Source organism: Sapajus apella, unplaced genomic scaffold (genome assembly GCF_009761245.1).
Source record: "Sapajus apella isolate SASKATOON/1434 unplaced genomic scaffold, GSC_monkey_1.0 scaffold74, whole genome shotgun sequence".
In the NCBI taxonomy this organism is placed as follows: Eukaryota; Metazoa; Chordata; class Mammalia; order Primates; family Cebidae; genus Sapajus; species Sapajus apella.
The window spans coordinates 6,907,810-6,927,702 of record NW_022437014.1 but is presented as its reverse complement, the minus strand read 5'-3'; the positions used below and the strand labels follow the sequence as shown (position 1 = coordinate 6,927,702).

The window sequence follows — 19,893 nt, the reverse complement described above, 5'->3', positions numbered from 1 at the left end:
TGCTTTCTGCTTCATTCCCCATACAGGAAATAAGTCTTCTTGCACCAGCCTGGAGGGCGGGGGAGGGAAGGGATGAAGCAATGGGCAGGGTGGGCTCAGGTCCAACGTGACAACGAGTAAAACAGGGTGGGCTGCTTCCTACCAGTCCTTAGGAGAAGAGTGGGCACGAGATGAGCCCTTTAGAGGATAGGCCTTAGGTTAGAACAGGATCAAGGAAGAGCGAGAAAGGGACGCTTATGTTTTCCATCATCTGCTGAATCGGAATGCCCATGAATCCCTTCCTGTCTTTCTTTGAAGGAGCACTAGCTTGTCATTTTAGAAGATACCATGTGGTCCTGTGAGAACCCCCTCCCCAATGTGCAGTGTCCCTCAGGCCTGGTGACAGGGGCCCTTCCCTAGGGCCATCATTCATTCCTAGGCAGAGATTTGAGTTGGCACAGTCCTTATGGCTCATTAAGTGATGAAACATCCCTGTTTCACAGAAGGGCCAGCAGTTTTCCTGTGTCCGCATGGTGGGTGAGAAGCAGAGTCTGAGGCCACCAGGGTGACCAGGGTTCCCTGCCCCATGGTGACCCTTCTCAGCCCTGATGGTTACTGTACTCAGCTTAGCGGAGAATCTGCTGGAGCAGGGGCATAAACCTTCTACGAGATCAAAGCAGAGGGGGATACAGATCCCCAGCCAAACTTTTGAGACCCTTCCCACCAGGAACTGGGTCTGTGTCCCCTCTTTTTGAGCCCGGGGAAGACTCTGTGACTTTGTTAGTTCTGGGCCCAGCCTTTAAGATGACTGGCAGCTTCTGCTTCCTTCCTTTAAACTTTTGAGCCACATGGAGCCACCACTCCTTTTCTGGGGAGAACACACGGAGAAGCAGCAGCCAGCTAAGTGCAGCCTCCCGACTGCCTGTGCAGACCATGTCAGTCACTTTAAATTTTTCAGTCTTCAAAATCCAGTGTTATTACGTATACTGCATGTTTCAATTCCGCACAGCCATGTTTCAAGTGCTCAATAGCACATGTGGGGCCAGGTGCAGTGGATCATGCCTGTAATCCCAGCACTTTGGGAGGCTGAGGCAGGCAGATCGCCTGAGCTCAGGAGTGCAATACCAGCCTAGGCAACATGATGAAACCCCCGTCTCTGCAGAAAATACAAAAATTAGCTGGGTGGGGTGGTGCACACCTCTGTAGTCCTAGCTACTTGGCAGGCTGAGGTGGGAAGGTCACTTGAGCGTGGGAGGTGGAGGCTGCAGTGAGCTGTGATCATGATCACACCACTGCACTCGAGTTTGGGCAACAAAGCAAGACCCTGTCTAAAAAAAAAAAAAAAAAATTAGGCTGGGTATGGTGGCTCACACCTGTAATCCCAGCATGTTTGGAGGCCGAGGAGAGAGGATCACCTGAGGTCGGGAGTTCAAGACCAGCCTGACCAAAATGGAGAAACCCTGTCTCTACTAAAAATAAAAAATTAGCCGGGCGTGGTGGCCGCATGCCTGTCATCCCAGCTACTCGGGAGGCTAAGGCAGAAGACTCGCTTGAACCCAGGAGGCAGAGGTTGCGGTGAGCCAAAATCACGCTGTTGCACTCCAGCCTGGGCAATAAGAGCGAAACTCCATCTCAAAAATTAAAAAAAAAAAAAAAACAGGGAAGAAAAAGAAAAAAGCATATGTGGCTCACAGCTACCAAATCAGACAGTGCATATGTAAAGCTGTCACTGTTATTTGCTTCTGCTGCCCACGCTCACACCACCACAAGGAAAAAATCTTCTACAAGGGGATACATGCTGAAATAAACACTCAGGTATTTTTGAAGGGAAGATGTTACCCTAGGATGTACCAATGAAGGAGAAATCCTCTCTTCCACTTAGACCGGGGTGGGCTAGATTAAGGCCTATTGATACATTGTTCTATAAGCTGCAGAGTGACCACCTTGTTCCTCCGTGGTTGCATTTACAAGTTGGAGCCTCAGTCTATCTCACTTAAGCAAAGCACTCTATATAAAAATTCATATTTGTGAAGGAGCTAAGTGGCTATTCAATTTAAATAAGAGTCTGCTTTACAAAAGGATTCGCTTTGGGATTGCCGAAGCGAGCGCATTTCTCTTGTGTGTTTAAAATAAATCCATTTATTTTTAAAAGATTTAATCAGATTGCACCAACATCTATTGAATGAAATAAATTATCCCTACATGTGAAGGCTTCCTGGAAGTTGATTTGGGGGGATGAATTTGAGCATAGAGAGGCAATACGCATAGAATGGTAGGGCTGTGAGAGAACATTGTGCTTCCGGCATCTGGTCCAGGGATGGCAGATGCAGGCAGCTGGACCATCGCCTCTCATGGACAGCGAGGTGGCCTGCCCTACCAACAGCCTGGCGTGGCCCCAGGCATAGGCTGTATCCATTCCTGGAGGCAGTTGTTACCAACAGATCTGTAACAGCCATGAGATGAAATCAGACATCCGTGTTCTTGTAACAGGTAGACACCTATCAGGATTATTTGCCAGTCTCCCCCCACCATTATTCTGAAGCTCTTTGGGGCCCCCCTCCATGGTTGCTTGGTCTAGGGTAGGCACCTGAGCTAATCTGAAGAGTGGCCCTTCCCAGGTTTTTTTCATTTAGGAGACCAAGAGAGTGTCAATGAGTCTCTCTGGTGGCTGAAGCTTAAAATGGAACACTCAGGAGTTGCCTAGGCTGCTCAATCCTCAGGGTACATCCAAAGGCAGAGGACAGAGCTGCTCCTCTGAGAAGAGCAGAGATGAGAGATGGGGGCCTGGGGGCTCATCCCGGTTGAGTCTGAGCATAGGCCAGACCCCTCCCTTGATCACCTCTCCCTCAGATTTCACACACTTCAGAAACCGTTCTGTAAAGTTTCTTTTTCACTTCTCTCATTTGTAAATCCAGAATCTTAGTTAATATAGAGGCTCAGCTTCGGACGCATACAACCCTGTATTTACAAGTGGCCCCATGCTTAGGGCACTGTGCTTGGCTTAATGGTCTGCTATCATCCTCTTGAAATTCTTAACCTTTTTCTTTTTTTTTTTTTTTTTTTTTTGAGACAGAGTCTCGCTCTGTCACCCAGGCTGGAGTGCAATGGCACGATCTCAGCTCACTGCAACCTCCACTTCCCAGATTCAAGCGATTCTCCTCCTTCAGCCTCCTGAGCAGCTGGGACTATAGGCGTGTACCACCACACCCAGCTAACTTTTGTATTTTTAGTAGACATGGGGTTTCACTGTGTTGGCCAGGCTGGTCTCGAACTCCTGAGCTCAAGTGATCCATCCGCCTTGGCCTCCCAAAGTGCTGGGGTTACAGGCGAGAGCCACTGCGCCCGGCCTTAACCATTTTTTAATAAGGGACCCTACACTTTCTTCTTGTATTGGCCCCACAAATTATAGTCAGTCCTGTGAATATACCTTCATTTTAGAAGAGAAGGTAATTGAAACTGAGGTGAAGTCAGTTACTCAATGAAAGTCACAGCGCTGTGTACAGAATCCATTTCAGTCTGGTGGGGTCCAGGTTGGAACTGAGAAAAAGGCATAAACAGGTGAAAAAGGTTAAGATTGGCGGGGAGAGAAGAATCCTTTTGTTTCTCTTTCTTCTTCCATGACATGGAAATTCCCTAACCCCAAGCCTTAATGGCTGTTGTTTTGCTTCTCAATTCTCATAAAAATAAGCCGAAGAAAGGGTAGGTAGGAAAAGGCTGGCTGGTGTCACAGACCAATCGTTCTGAGGGAAGGAAACATTTGCCATTTTGCCAAAGCCGACCTCATTTCCCAATTTCCCGAAGACCCAATTTCCCCGGCTGCTTTGTTGACATAGCAACAGTGAATTCTGAAAGGGTTGTTATAATATTAATATGTATTTCATGGTGGGTTTGCCCTGTGTTCTTCCCTGACCTTGTGATCCAGGTCTGAAAAAGAGGTGCTTTTGACTTCCGGCCACGGTAGTCAAGGCCCAGTTCTCCATGGGATAAGTAAGGAGCAGGTGCCTGTCAGCGCATCCACCAATTGGGTGGAATTCCCCCACCAGATACTCCCACCCCCAAGGCTTCTCTGCCTTCCCCAGAGTGGAGAGGCCGACTCTGTAGATACTTTTCGTAATAGCTGCACCTTGGGATATGTTTCCATCCTCTTACTACTCTGGGTGTTAAATGCAGCACCTGTGAGGCATTGTGTAGAAAATCAATTATACCTTGGGCCCAGTGATAAGAATTCATCCCCTTGAGCTCAATTTTTAAAAGGCTTCAAAAGGCCTCCCACCTCTTTCCCTTTTTCCAATGCAAATGAGCAACACTCAGGATATTTGCATGCCAAATTCCAGCAAGGGTTTCAAGCGAGTAAATGGTCATATTTATTAGTAATAGCGGTGGTAGATGAGTAAGAGAGATTTAATAGATGTATGTTGAATGTGTTTGTGTTTCTATAGCACTTAACACTTTTCAAAGCCTTTTTCCCCCTGAACATCATTTATTTGATTCTTAAACAAGCAAATAAACAAACCCAAAGGCCATGGGATGAGGACAAAGAGGAATTATCCTTGTTTTACTGATGAGAATAAGGCTAGAGAAAGATTGTATCTTGCCCAGTGTCATGTAACTGATTCACAGGTGTCAGAGTGATGATTAGAACTTGAGTGTCTCCCAGCTAGCGCTGCTTTTTCTCTGTGTTGTGTTGCTTCACAGTATTTCAGAAGGGACAGAGGGACAGAACAGGAGTTATATTAACTGAATGGAGGAACATGCAATCAATAATGGCTAAAACCTGTTAAAGGCTTACTATGTGTCTGCCATGAATATTATGTCATTTAATTTTGTGGGTTTTTTTGGGGGGGAGGGCAGGGATGGAGTCTCGCTCTGTTGCTCTTAAAATATCTAGAGTCAGGGCTGGGCAGGGTGGCTAATGCCTGTAATCCCAGCACTTTGGGAGGCCTAGGTGGGCAGATCACAAGGTCAGGAGATCAGACCATCCTGGCCAACATGGTGAAAGCCCGTCTCTACTAACAATGCAAAAATTAGCCAGGTGTGGTGGTGGACGCCTGTAATCCCAGCTATTCAGGAAGCTGAGGCAGGAGAATTGCTTGAACCCGGGAGGCGGAAGTTACAGTGAGCTAAGATTGCACCACTGCCCTCCAGCCTGGTGACAGGGCAAGACTCCATCTCAAAAAAAAAAAAAAATCTACGGAGTCAGCCCCTTCACTCTGGGGAGTGTTGTGAGTGCAGTGGCATGATCTCGGCTCACTGCAACCTCTGCCTCCTGGGTTCAAGCGATTCTCCTGCCTCCCCCTCCCCAGTAGCTGGTATTACAGGCACACGCCACCACGCCTGGCTAAGTTTTGTATTTTTAGTAGAGATGGAGTTTCACCATATTTTTCAGGCTGGTCTCGAACCCCTGACCTCAGGTGATCCACCCACCTAGGCCTCCCAAAGTGCTGGGATTACAGGTGTGAGCCATTGTGCTCAGCCTCATTTAATTTTTTAATTCAACTTTTTAGTTTGAGATAATTGTAGACTCACATGCAATTGTAGGAAATGAAAAGATCCTATGTATCCTTCGCCTAGTTTCCCCCAATAGTAATATGTTGCAGGACCGTAGAACAAAGTCAGAACAAGGATGCTGATATTGACACAGTCAAGATATGCAATATTTTCATCACCAAGGGATCCCTTAGAAAAGAAGTCCCCAGCCCAGTACTGATCCGTGGCCTGTTAGGAATGGGGCCACACTGCAGGAGGTGAGCAGAGGGCAAGGGAGCATAGCTTCATCTGTATTTACAGCTGCTCCCCATCACTCGAATCACTGCCTCCTGTCAGTTCACTGGTGGCATTAGATTCTCACAGGAGTGCAAACGGCATTGTGAACCACACTTGAGGGATCTAGGCTGCATGCTCCTTATGAGAATCTGATTAATGTTACGCACTTGAATCATCCTGAAATCATCCCCCTGCACTCCGTGGAAAAATTATCTTCATTAGACAGGTCCCTGGTGCCAAAAAGGTCGGGGACCACTGTCTTATATTGTCTTATTATAGCCATACCTACTTCCCTGTCACCCCATACCTCCTAAACCTTTGGCAACCACTAGTCTGTTCTCCATTTGTACAAATTTGGGTGTTTCTGTGGTGGTGGTTGTTGTTTGAGACGCAGTTTTGCTCTTGTTGCCCAGGCTGGAGTGCAGTGGTGCGATGTCAGCTCACCACAACCTCCGCCTCCTGGGTTCAAGCGATTCTCCTGCCTCAACCTCCCGAGTAGCTAGGATTACAGGCATGTACCACCATGCCTGGCTACTTTTGTATTTTTAGTAGAGACAAATTTTCTCCAGGCTGGTCTCGAACTCCCGACCTCAGGTGATCCGCCCGCTTCAGCCTCCCAAAGTGCTGGGATCACAGGCGTGAGCCACCCCGCCTGGCCATTGAATTTGATGTTGTATGAGTGGAAATATGCAGCATGTGCTGTGTTATTCCCCCAATCCCCGCCCCACTCAGCATAACTGTCTGGAGATCCATCAAGATTGCTATATGTATCAACAGTTCATTCCTCCTTATTGCTGAGTAGCATTCCGTGGTCCGGAAGTACCACAGTTTAACCATCCACCTGTTCCAATGTTTGACTATATGAATAAAGCTTCTGTAAACATTGGTGTACAGGTTTGTGTGTAGATGTAAGTATTCACTTCCTGGGGATTTATCCCCGGGAAGTGAATACTTACATCTACACACAAACAGGAATACAATTACTGGGTTGTGTCATTGTTGCATGTTTAGGTTCCTGAGCAATTGCCGAACTGCTTTGCGTGCCCAGCAGCAATGTCTCATCTGTCCAGTTTCTCCACATCCTTATCAGCATTTGGTGTTGTCACTGTTTTTTATTTCAGTCATCCTGATAGGTATATACTGGTATTTCACTGTGATTGTATTTTACATTTCCCTAATGGCTGATGTTGAATATGGTTTCATGTGCTTGTTTATCATTTGTGTATCCTGTAGGATGAAATGTTTCTTCATGTCTTTTGCCCATTTTCTATTGTAATGCTGCTCTTCGTTTTGGTGAAGAAAATGGTTTGGTTGGTTGTTTGCTTTTACTGTGGAGTTTTGAAAGTTCTTTTTCTATTCTAGATACTGGGATATTACTTATCTCTGTAGGATAAGTGATTTTCAATAGTTTCTCCCACTCTGTAGCTTGTTTTTTCATCTTCTTAATAGTGTCTTTCATAGCAGAAAATTTAAATTTTTACTAAGTACAATGTATCTTTTTTTTTTTTAAAAGAGATCGTGTTTTTGGTGTCAAGTATCAGAATTATTTGCCTAGTCCTAGAGCCTAAAGATTTTCTCCTGTATTTTTCTAGAAGTTTTATAGTTTTCCCATTTATTAAGTTTGTGATCCATTTTGAATTAATCTTTGTATCAGGAACAGCCAGCCTATGGATGTCTAATTGCTCCAGCACCATTTGTTGAAGGCTTTCTTTCTTCTATTGAATTTCTTCTGCATCTGTGTCGAAATTTGATTGGATATATGTGTATGCGGGTCTATGTCCAGGTACTCTGTTCTGTCTTGTTTTCTTTTTTGAGACAGAGTTTTGGTCTTGTCACCTAGGCTGGAGTGCAGTGGCGTGTTCTCAGCTCACTGCAACCTCTGCCTCCTAGGTTCAAGGGATTCTCCTGCCTCAGCCTCCTGAGTAGCAGGGATTACAGGCACCCACCACCATGCCTGGCCAATTTTTGTATTTTTAGTAGAGATGGGGTATCACCATGTTGGCCAGGCTGGTATCAAACTCCTGACTTCGGGCGATCCGCCTGCCTCAGCCTCCCGAAGTGCTGGGATTATGGGTGTGAGCCACTGTGCCCGGCCTGTCTTGTTTAATTTTTAACAATCCCTTATAATAATAGATGTCATTATTGTCTCTACTTTACAGATGAATAAACTGACATACAGAGAATAGAAGCAAGTTTTTTATCACTAAATGTTTGCTACTGTAAAAGGCAAGCAAGAATACTGGCAACCACTTTCATTTATAAAGAGAAAAAGCTATAGTACTGGTGGGCTCAGTTACATTAAAATTCATTCTACACAAAGTCAAACCAGAGAGAAGGATCTATTTTTCCTTCAGAAACACCCACATCCGACTCATCCGAATAGTGTCAAGAAACAAACAACTAGACTTGCACACAATAAAGTGACCGGCCAACTGGATTTATTATTCTATTAGGCTCAACAAAGATCACTCTGTTGCCCTAACAACCTAATGAGAACCACGACTTGTTAGATAAACTAACCATCAGGTGAAGAAAATAACTGTCAATAAGAGACCCTTTGGCTGTTGACAGACAGCTGGGATGTAAAACCAGAAGCACATCATGATCATTTGAGAGTCTTTTTAAAAGTGCAGGTTCCTGAACCACATACTAGAGCCACTCAAGCAGAATCTCTAGGTTCCAGTTTCTTCCACTTATATTTATTTATTTACTCTGTGTGTGTGTGTGTGTGTGTGTGTGTGTGTGTGTGTGTATGGTGGTGAAGAAGGGAGGTTTAAAATTCTCTAGGGATTTTTGATGCAGCTGGTCACTGAATGGCCAAGACCAAAAAAATCGTTTTTCAAATGTGGCAGAGGCTACCTTTTAGAGAAGAAGCAGCCAGGTTTCATTTTGAGAAATTGAGAGGCCATGAGAAACGCCCCCCCTCCCCCGCTTTTAAGTGTCCTGCATTGGTTTTGTAGGAAAAGAGTTTCCAAAAGTTGCCCATTAATCTCTTCCTCATATTTGAGACTGAATTTGATTGCTAGAGATTGAATAGAGTTTTACTTTAATAAAGATTGTTCTGCAGGATCAAAAACCATTTTATGAACCCTCAAATGTTAAACTGTGATGTGCAAATAAAATGAACCCTGATATTGTATGGAACATCTGTGTCTCCAAATTCAAATTGTTTAGGCAGAAGGAACTTTTCAGGTGGTGAGTGGTAGTGTGTTTAGGGAAGAGTCTAACACAGGTGACTGGATTTGTCATTCTTTTTTCTGATGATCAAATCAGAGATTGGGTAATCAATACATGGGCAATACAGAGTAAACTACTTTTTCATTTGTGTCATCTTCTAAGATCTAAAAGGCTTATATTTGTTTTCTTAATTGTCAGACCACCTGGAGTGGATTTATGATTTATTCCTCAACATTCATCCCACCTTAGAAGAGTAGCCTAATCTTATTCCACGACCCTCCTACCGCCACCTTCTTGGGTGACTGGTCAGGATTAGGGATGGTGATTTTCCAGTGTCCTCCACATCTGATTCTAATGTCTTTCCTTAGGACATAGGAAGACAATATTTCTCCATGTACTTGAAATCAAATGGGGCCATATGACTCATGAGCCATGAACAAAAATGACAAGGGTCACTCAGGGATTCAGCATGAAACAGTTGTACGAGACCCTCCATCACTCCCCATCTGCCATAAGGATTGTGGAAGAATGGAGATGCAGGTGTCCACAAGATTTCTGAGTCAACTCACGGAGTGAGCTGCCCCAGAAAGTCTCTGGAACCACAACATACTTTGCATGAAGCAAGAAATAGACCTTTGCAATCTGAAACTGCTGATAGTTGAGGAGTATTTCTTACTAGAGCACAATTTAGCTTAAGCTATGACCTTATTCTAGATAATGAAATGTGAGATAAAATCTGATGAGGGGCCAGGCACAGTGGCTCATGCCTGTAATCCCAGCACTTTGGGAGGGCAGATCACCTGAGGTCAGGAGTTCGAGACCAGTCTGGCCAACACGGTGAAACCCATCGCTACTAAAAATACCAAAATTAGGCGCCCCTCAGTTGTCAGGCCCTGCCGACCCACGGCCCATGACCCGCCGACCCACGAATTCCGCCCGGCCCTGCCTTATACCATGCCTGGCTCCTGCAGCCTTGCTGCTATGAAGAAAGTGGTTCAACAGCTCCAGGTGGAGGCCAGGCTCAACCACGGGAAACTTTCCCAGGCAGCTACAGACTTGAAACAATTCTCTCTGCAGAATGCTCAACACGACCCTCTGCTGACTGGGATATCTTCAAGTACAAATCCCTTCAGACCCCAGAAAGTCTGTTCCTTTTTATAGTAAGATGAATCTTTCAAAGGTTTCCCAAACCACTTCTTAGGATCCAGTGAATATTCAAGAGAGCTACATTTGAAGCCTGTGCAAAAGTTTATCCCTCTAACACATGTGCTGTATAATATACAAACTCTTACTTCTGTCAGTCCTTAACATCTACCTCTCTGAATTTTCATGAATTTCTATTTCACAAGGGTAATTGTTTTATATACACTGGCAGCAGCATACAATAAAACTTAGCATGAAAAAAATATATAAAAATTAGCCAAGCGGGCTGGGCGCAGTGGCTCAAGCCTGTAATCCCAGCACTTTGGGAGGCCGAGGCCGGTGGATCACGAGGTCAAGAGATTGAGACCATCCTGGTCAACATGGTGAAACCCCGTCTCTACTAAAAATACAAAAAAAAAAAAAATTAGCTGGGCATGGTGGCACATGCCTGTAATCCCAGCTACTCAGGAGGCTGAGGCAGGAGAATTGCCTGAACCCAGGAGACAGAGGTTGCGGTGAGCCGAGATTGTGCCATTGCACTCCAGCCTGGGTAACAAGAGCAAAAACTCCGTCTCAAAAAAAAAAAAAAAAAATTAGCCAAGCGCAGTGGCATATGCCTATAATTCCAGCTACTAGGGGAGGCTAAGGCAGGAGAATCGCTTGAACCCGGGAGGTGGAGGTTGCAGTGAGCTGAGATTGTGCCACTGCACTCCAGCCTGGGAGACAGAGAGACTCCCTCTCAAAAAACAAACAAACAAACAACAATAAAAAAACAAAACAATGTGATGAGGGAACTTTTGGGGAAAGTTTCCTCTCCTAAAAGAAACCACAGGAAGCGGTAGTTTCACGTTTCCCTCTGGATTTTAGGTCTTCAACCATCTCACTCTACACTACACCACAGCCATCACACTCTTAGCCCCAGGGTGAGGCTACTTCAGATGGGTGAGCAGAGAGGTCTTGGATCATTGATGACATCTTTGAGCTGCTGAATCAACAGCTCTGGAACTTACCGTACCTCTTTTCTTTCTGTTATGTGATATAATAACTTTTCTTATTGTTCAGATTGATTTGCAGTTTGTTACTGTGGTGGTTAGTACTGAGTGTCAACTTCATTGAATTGAAGGATGCAAATACGGTTCTTGGGTGTGTCTGTGAGGATGCTGCCAGCAGAGATTCATATTTAAGTTAGTGGACTGGGAGAGACAGACCCATCCGCAACCTGAGTAGGCACCAATTAATCAGCAGCCAGAGTGGCTGGAATGAAACAGGCAGAAGAACGTAGGTCTTTGACTTGCTGCGTCTTCTGGCCTTCATCTACCTCCTGTGCTGGATGCTTCCTGCCCTCGAACATCGGACTCTAAGTTCTTCAGCTTTTGGCCTCTTGGACTTACAGCAGTGGTTTGCCAGGGGCTCTTGGCCCTTTGGCCACAGACTGAAGGCTGCACTGTCAGCTTCCCTAGTCGTGAGGCTTTGGGGCTCAGGCTGATCTTCCACTGGCTTCCTTGCTCCTCAGTTTGCAGATTCCTTATTGTGGGACTTTACCTTGTGATTGTGTAAGTCAATTCTCCTTAATAAACTCCTGTTCATATATACATATATCCTATTAGTTCTGTCCCTCTAGAGAACCCTGACCAATACAGTCACTTACAATCGAAAGCATCGTAACTCATAAATCATGGCTTTTAGCAATACAAGATTAAACTAAGTCCTCTACAACTATGACCCCTGTAGCAGTGATGTTGCTAAAAGGTCAGTTTCTCATCTAGGGTCAGGCACAGTGTCTTACTGTAACTCCAGTACTTTGGGAGGCAAAGGTGGGAGAACTGCTTGAGTCCAGGAGTTTGAGACCAGCCTGGGCAATATAGTGAGACTTCATCTCTACAAAAGATTTCTTAAAAATTAGCCAGGCGTGAGGCCACATGCCTGTAGTCCCGGGAACTTGGGAGGCTGAGATGGGAGGATCACTTGAGCCCCAAAGGTCAAAGCTGCAGTGAGCCATGATCGTGCCACTGCATGAGCCTGGGTGACAGAGCAAGACCCTGTCTTGAAAAAAATAATAAAATCTCATTGAATTAAATGGGAAACTAAATTTAAAATAAACTTTCGGTGGCTCATGCCTGTAATCCAAGCACTTTGGGAGGCTGAGGCGGGAGGATCACTTGAGGTCAGGAGATTGAGACCAGCCTGGCCAACATGATAAAACCCTGTCTCTACTAAAAATACAAAAATTAGCCAGGCGTGGTGGCAGGCACCTGTAATCCCAGCTATTCTGGAGGCTGAGGCAGGAGAAACGCTTGAACCCAACAGAGGTTGCAGTGAACAGAGATCACGCCACTGCACTCCAGTGTGGGCAACAGAGTAAGGCTCCGTCTCAAAAAAAAAAAAAAAACTTCCAATTGTTCTAAATGCTTTATAGTATTTATCTCTTTAAGACCCCACAGAAGCCAGCAGGAGACTCTGGCTCCCCTCTGTGGAGACAACACTGAGGTGTGGCACCTTCTTGGTTCTGGAGGGAGCTCGGTCCCTGGAGCTGCATTCTCCCACAGGTCCTGCCTCCTGCCCGCTTGTCTCAGCATCTGGTCGTAGAAAAACTTCCCATGTGATACTGCAGTTGCATGTGATGCTCCAGAGGGCAAGGGGGAACTGGAACAGAGCTTCTTTTTTGTTTCTTTTAATTGCATTTTAGATGTTGAGGTACATGTGAAGAACATGTAAGATTGTTGCATAAGTACACACGTGGCAGTGTGGTTTGCTGCCTTCCTCCCCATCACCTATATCTGGCATTTCTCCCCATGTTATCCCTCTCCAACTCCCCACCCCCCACTGTCCCTCCCCTATTTCCCCCCCATACAGACCCCAGTGTGTGATGCTGAGAATGATGGTTTCCAGGTTCATCCATGTCCCAAAAAGGACATGAACTCATAGTTTTTGATGGCTGCATAGTATTCCGTGGTGTATATATGCCACATTTTCCCTGTCTAGTCTATCATTGATGGGCATTTGGGTTGGTTCCAAGTCTTTGCTATTGTAAACAGTGCCGCAACGAACATTCGCGTGCATGTGTCCTTATAATAGAACAATTTATAATCCTTTGGATATATACCCAGTAACGGGATTGCTGGGTCAAATGGAATTTCTATTTCTAGGTCCTTAAGGAATCACCACACCGTCTTCCAAATTGCCACACTATCTTCCATGAACAGAGCTTCTTGACATCCCAAAACACTTTTAATAAGTTTCTCTTGGTGCCAGCTTCCCAAGATGCTTTGGTCTCTTACTATGGGAAGCTAAGGTGAAACATGGACACTGTGTGCCTACTCACTCTGCATCTGAATGGTCCTAAAACCTCATAGAAAGGTTATATCCTTTCTATCTTCATGTCCATGACATAAGACTCCCAGCTGGGCACAGTGGCTCATGCCTGTAATCCTCGCATTTTATGAGGCTGAGGCAGGCAGATCCCTTGAGGTCAGGAGTTCCAGACCAGCCTGGCCAACATGGTGAAATGCCTGTCTCTACCAAAAAATAGAAAAAAGGCTGGGCATGGTGGCATGCACCTGTAGTCCTAGCTACTTGGGAGGCTGAGGTGGGAAAATTGCTTGAACCCAGGAGGTGGAGGTTGCAGTGAGCCAAGATAGCGCCACTGCAATATAGCCTGGGTGACAAGAGTGAAAATCTGTCTCAAAAAAAAAAAAAAAGACACCCTTACACTTCCCCTAGAGGAATCTCTGAGGGAAAATCTATGCAGATTCCTAAAGGGTCACCTGGGAAGGCAGGAGAAGGGGACCAAGGTGAGTGCAACTGCTCAGTAGCCACTGCAAGGGGCCCAACCACGATGATAATGCAGACCGCCACTGAAGCGGGCATGCAGTGGCGAAAGTTAGCGTTCTGTGTGTGTGTTGGGGGAAATATCCAGGAGACTGTGTGTCTCTTCTTTCTTCCTTTAAAATTTAACTTAATTCTGTTTTATTATTATTTTATTTATTTATTCATTTATTTTGACACAGAGTTCACTTTTGTTGCCCAGTCTGGAGTGCAGTGGCGCAATTTCAGCTCACCACAACGTCCGCCTCCCGGGTTCAAGTGATTCTCCTGCCTCAGCCTCCTGAGTAGCCAGGATTACAGGCATGTGCCATCACACCTGGCTAATTTTATACTTTTGATAGAGATGGGGTTTCTCCATGTTGGTCAGGCTGGTCTTGAACTCCCGACCTCAGGTGATCTGCTCGCCTCAGCCTCCCAAAGTGCTGGGATTACAGGCATGAGCCACTGTGCCCGGCCTATATTATTTTTATGTTGGATTATGTTTACATTATTTTGGGATGTAGGTGGGGTTTAAGTAAATAGTTAACTATAATATCCAGTATGGGGACAGTCATGGTTCACTTGCTTTCACCTCATTCATTCATTCATCAAAAATACTTTAAAGGATCTACTGCTTGCCAGACACTGTACTAGGCACAGGGATATAGAAAGAAGAGACACTGCCCTTGAATTTAGTGTAACGGGGGAGATAAATAAGTAGGTCCTGACAATCTAGCAGAACAAAAGCCATGGGAGCTTGTGCCTTGGTAGCTCTGGGGGCTTGGAGGAAGTGCACACCCCAACACGTATCCTGCAGTATGGAAGTTGTTCCACCCATGAAGATATAAAGCCTTCTGAAGAAGTCCTCTGTGCCTTTTGGCTCTCTGAGCAGCACCATGGCGGTCAGCAAGAACAAGCGCCTTAAGAAAGGCAGCAGAAAGGGAGCCAAGAAGAAAGTGGTTGATCCATTTTCTAAGAAAGATTGGTATGACGTGAAAGCACCCGCTATGTTCAATATAAGAAATACTGGAAAGACGCTAGTCACCAGGACCCAAGGAACCAAAATTGCATCTGATGGCCTCAAGGGTCGAGTGTTTGAAGTTAGCCTTGCTGATCTGCAGAATGATGAAGTTGCGATTAGGAAATTCAAGCTGATTACTAAAGATGTTCAGGGCAAAAACTGCCTGACTAACTTCCATGGCATGGATCTTACCCGTGACAAAATGTGCTCCACGGTCAAAAAATGGTAGACAATGATTGAAGCTCATGTTGATGTAAAGACTACCACTGGTCACTTACTTCGTCTGTCCTGTGTTGGTTTGACTAAAAAATGCAATCAGATAGGGAAGACCTCTTACACTCAGCACCAACAGGTCCACCAAATCTGGAAGAAGATGATGGAAATCATGACCCAGGAGGTACAGACAAATGACTTTGAAAGAAGTGGTCAATAAACTGATTCCAGACAGCCCTGGAAAATACATAGAAAGGGCTTGCCAGTCTCTTTATCCTCTCATGATGTCTTTGTTAGAAAAGTAAAAATGCTGCCGAAGCCCAAGTTTGAATTGGGAAAACTCATGGAGCTTCATGGTGAAGGCAGTGGTGCTGGAAAAGCCACTGGGGACGAGACAGGTGCTAAAGTTGAATGAGTTGATGGATATGAACCACCAGTCCAAGAATCTGTTTAAAGTTCAGACTTAAAATAGTGGCAAATAAAAAGTCTTATTTGTGGAAAAAAAAAAAAAAAAAAGTCCTCTGTTTAAAAGAAGGCCTTACCTTGGCCTCTCCCAAAAAGGACGGTCTGAGACCAGAGCCTATGTGTCAGTGGTTTATTCTGACGACCCCTCCTAGGGTTCTGATGTGAGAGAATCAAGAAGAACCAAAGGCCGAGTGCGGTGGCTCACGCCTATAAGGAGGCCAAAGACAGGAGTTCAAGACCAGCCTGGCCAACATGGTGAAACTCCATCTCTACTATTAATAAAAATTATCCAGACATGGTGGTACATGCCTGTAATCCCAGCTACTTGGGAGGCTGAGGCCTGAAAATCACTTGAACCCAGAAGGCACGGGTTGCAGTGAGCTGAGATTGTTCCACTGCACTCTAGCCCATGCAACAGAGCAAGAGTCCATCAAAAAAAAAAGCAGGAAGGAAAGCCAACTTAGGGGTGGATTACAGAGCTGGTTACTCCCATGGGCAAGTGGGACAAGTTCCCTAGGGCGGCTTTCTGAGGAACCACTGAGAAAAGCATGGGAGAGGGAAGTTTTCCCATTGGCCCTCCCATCCTTCAGTCAACGTTTGCTCTGGGGTGTTGAGTCTCACATTTGCTGGGTTCTGGGTGCATGCACCAGGGCTGTGGAGAGACGGAAGTCTGGGGGTGGGAGCAGGAGCTGTCAGGCTCCAACTGCACAGGAGGCTGCTGCAGCAACAGCCGCAGTTCACAATGGCCTGAGTCAAGGGACGAAAGGGCATCCAAGGTGCCTGGCATAAAGGCAGTGTTATCTGAGGAGAAGTTACTGTTCCACCAGGCTAGTGCCAGTTACTGAGTATGTGTATTTAATTCTGATCAGGCATTTATTGGGCTTTCCACTCCAGTGCCAGGCTTGCTCCTTCAGGGTCCTCCCGAGGAAAGGGACCAGAGGACAGGCAAATTCCGATAAGTCAGTGGGAGAGAAACCGTTTGGGGGCAGTGAAAGTGGTGGAAGGGGGAAGACAGGGAGAGCCTGTGAGACTGACTCAGATCGCCAGCTGCCCGAGGAGCGTGTGAAGGCGGCCTAGAGGTCCTCATGGAAAGGAGAGATGCACCTGTGGCAAAGCTCTCCAGCCATACTCAGGAGGAGTCCCTCGAGGCGAAACTCAAACGAAGATGCTTACAGAGAGCAGAGCACTACAGGCTTCACGGGGAGACTGACAAGATTTCGAGAAGTCTGAAAAGCCTTCATCCTTCGCATATTTTCTGAACTAATGCCACATTGCAAACCCAGGCCATGACACATGCTTGAAACATAAGACTCATTTCCCCAGAAGGCAAGGCCAGTTTCTATAAAGATTGGTCACAATGAATAGCCTTCTCATTGCTCCACCAAACTTGGGTTTCATTGGAATTGGATTACGCCGTTGCTGCTTTGAACATACAATCCTACTCAGCTGGGAGCTGAGACACTACCTCTGTGGCGGTAACTCTGCACTCTAATAGAATAACTGTCAGAATCACTAGCCGTCAATACTGACTTCTCTTTCCTTATTGGTATCGGAAAACACCTTAGATGTATTTAAAACTAAATGCCCAAGTACTATCTTGCAGAAGGCCAAACATAGCCTGGAATTCGTCAAGCAACCCAGGCCCCCACATATCCCACTTGGTTTATTTTTTGCATGTGCAAACCTAGAGTTACAAAAAGCCATATGCATGGGCTGCAATTTTCAAGCAAGGAGGGGAAAAAAACAGATACAATTATCCACAAAGAAACAGAGTTTCCAATCTCCAAGTCATAAATTTATTAATTAGAGCTACCATTTCTTGCATGCTTACTGTGTGCCAGAAGCAGTCTTGGACTTATATCTGTCCAAGATAGAGTTCTCTCATTCGATCCTCACAACAGTATGAAGTAGGTGCCAGTTTCCCTATTTTATAATCAAAGAAACTTGACCAAATAACATGCCTATGGCTGGGCATGGTGGTTCACGCCTGTACTTCCAGCACTTTTGGGAAGCCGAGGTGGGTGCATCACCTGAGGTCAGGAGTTCAAGACCAGCTTGACCAACATGGTGAAACCCCATCTCTACTAAAAATACAAAATTAGCCGAGCATGGTAGTGCATGCCTGTAATCTCAGCTACTTGGAAGGCTGAAGCAAGTGAATCACTTGAACCCGGGAGGCAGAGGTTGCAGTGAGCCGAGATAGTGCCATTGTACTCCAGCCTGGCAACAAGAGCAAAGCTTCATCTCAAAAATAAATAAATAAATAAATAAATAATACATGCCCTTGATCACACAGTTTGAAGGGTAAAAGCCAGGACTCAAATCAGGTCTGATTCTGAAGCCCTGGCTTTAGGTATTGAGTAGCGGGGAAAAATTATAAACAAGAATAAAGATATCCCCTATGAAAACATCTTCTCTCCTGGCCGGGCGTGGTGGCTCATGCCTGTAATCCAAGCACTTTGGAGGCCAAGGCGGGCGGATCACCTGAGGTCGGGAGCTCAAGACCAGCCTGACCAACATAGTGAAACCCCGTCTTTATTTAAAAAGGAAAAAACAAACAACACAACAACAAAAACAAAAAAAAATCTTCTCTCCCAAAGGATGAGTTGAGATATTTCTAACAATCTGTTATCACTGCTTTGGGTTCTTGGCTTCAGGAGCAGAAATATTACCCTTGCTCCTCATTGACTTCTCTTCTGCAAAACCAGACCACTCAGTCACCCCCTCCCCCAAAGCACAACTAATTATTCCTACACACTCCTGCTAATTACAATGAATTATGCAGGTCCTATTGGAGACAGAGGGAGTGATAGGGCCAGTCAGCCATAAGACATCTTCCTTCCATAAATATTCCTCACTGGGGCTGAAGGCTTTGGCTACCTAGGTCTTGCAACATAGTAATGTCTCTAAGCAAAGAGAATTTTTTCCTCCTTTTTAACCCTGGATTGCATCCCATGGTGCTAAAAGAGAATGGACTGGGTAGATTAGGCATCAATTTTGACCCTCCTCTATAGATAGGGCATGGAAATGATGGATTCGCCTCTATTATGGAGACTTCCTCCTTCACACACATGGATGTCCACTGAACCCTTCTGAGGCCACTTGTCAAGTAAAATGAGGCACTTGAAAACAACTGAATGAACAATCTCCTCTTTTAAAAATTTTAATCGATTCTTTCATCTTGCCGTTGCTCTTGGTGGGTGACTTTCGCACTTGAAGCACTCACCTTTTCTCCATTATGCCCTCTTACCTGCACGGGGTGGTTTTCCGCCGCCTCCTTGTGGAGTGCAATCAATATTCTGTTATTCCCTGTCATTTGGATGTTACTTTGTGCAAACAGTAGTTAAAAAAAAATAACATCAGGAGCTCTGCTGTCTACACAAATCAACAACAATGAGAGACAAGAAGTGGATTACTACTGAACGAAATCCTTTTTGTTCTAAACTGTAATCAACTATATTGGATGCGAGGTTTGTCCATTTTAAAAATTTAATAATGGGTTTTGGTCCTCTTGTTTCTATAAAAAGGGCATTTATAAATATTAATATGGAATACCAGGGAAAGAACAATACATAACAATAATGAGAATCACAAAATCCCATCACATTTGACACTGTCATATCACCAGCTTAGGGATTAGCAGGTTAACCTTAGAGTTAAAAATATTGCTTTACGATTAAAAAAAAAAAAATCTCAAAATAAAAAAAAAGCTCCTTGTTGCATTATATATTCATTGTGGCTTCCTTATTTTCCTTCAGGTGATGGGATCACTGCTTCGATGAACATTTTTGGGGAGAGTAGGCTCATACGAAGGTGGTAGGTTGACTTATCTGCGTTCTTTCTTGTCCAAGTCATGCTGAGCTTGGCTTTTGTCTAATTCTAACCCCTGACATTACTTGAGTCAAAGGCCTGGCAGCTAATACCCCCATTTTAGCTGGGGTTTTTTATCCACCCGGAGCTCCGTTTTAAATGATAAAGTTACCCAAGGTGTCAGTTTTCACCAGTATTTCTAAATACATCTAGTAAAAATGCAGCAATTTCATAGAAATCCAAGCTATTGAGATCTAATCACTGCTTAAGCTGTGGCTTTATTCAAATCTGGATCACCAAAATATGGCTTAAGATGTAAATGAAGTGCAGAGAGAAAAAAAGCAAGAAAATCTCCGATGGCCTTTCTCTCTGCTATTCGATGCCCAGGCCCTTATCAGTCAATTAATGCAGCTAAACTTCAGTGGCACCATCACTGTAACGGCACCAATGGCTGCTGTCCCCCTCCAGCCTGAGCCAAACAAAACACGCTTTCAGTAGCCTTAATATGAAACGGGAAA

At 45.1% G+C, this 19,893-nt stretch overlaps 2 pseudogenes across 1 annotated transcript; both read left to right on the top strand.

The window, feature by feature from the left end:
* The first annotated feature begins 9,873 nt into the window (after window positions 1-9,873).
* LOC116532166 lies at window positions 9,874-10,314 on the top strand (annotated as a pseudogene).
* A 4,429-nt stretch (window positions 10,315-14,743) lies between these two features.
* Window positions 14,744-15,601, top strand: LOC116532165 (annotated as a pseudogene). Its single transcript, XR_004260734.1, has one exon. The product of XR_004260734.1 is annotated as a 40S ribosomal protein S3a pseudogene (transcript).
* The last annotated feature ends 4,292 nt before the right edge of the window (window positions 15,602-19,893 follow it).